The sequence below is a fragment of the Penaeus monodon genome, chromosome 20 (assembly GCF_015228065.2).
Source record: "Penaeus monodon isolate SGIC_2016 chromosome 20, NSTDA_Pmon_1, whole genome shotgun sequence".
Lineage (NCBI taxonomy): Eukaryota > Metazoa > Arthropoda > Malacostraca > Decapoda > Penaeidae > Penaeus > Penaeus monodon.
Window position 1 is genome coordinate 7,503,281 of NC_051405.1, and position 399 is coordinate 7,503,679.

Below are 399 nucleotides of genomic sequence, written 5' to 3' on the forward strand. Positions count from 1 at the left end.
TATCACCCACCATAAAGTGGCTTGTAGATATTATGGTTCCACCTGATTTTAATTTTAAATAGTTAATAAGGATATTTCCTTTTCTATTTTACCCCTCAGAGAAAGATTTGGCTATAATCACTATCAATGGTTGACTGATATCAATTTTCTGTAATTTTTTCATCATCAATTCTTTTGAGGGGCATTTCTCCTTTTTCTCTTCCTTCTTTGTGCCAGCATTTAAGTGGTCTATCTCTCTATAATTCAGAGGTCTTGGTATGAGTCAAATAGCCATTGCTTATAAATATGCGTATGTGCATGCCTGACTACATGCATAAATACAATCTGTGCATTACTTCCCCTACTCATTGTTACCCGTTTCACAAAAACTCAAAATACATCTATACCTTTACAGATTAT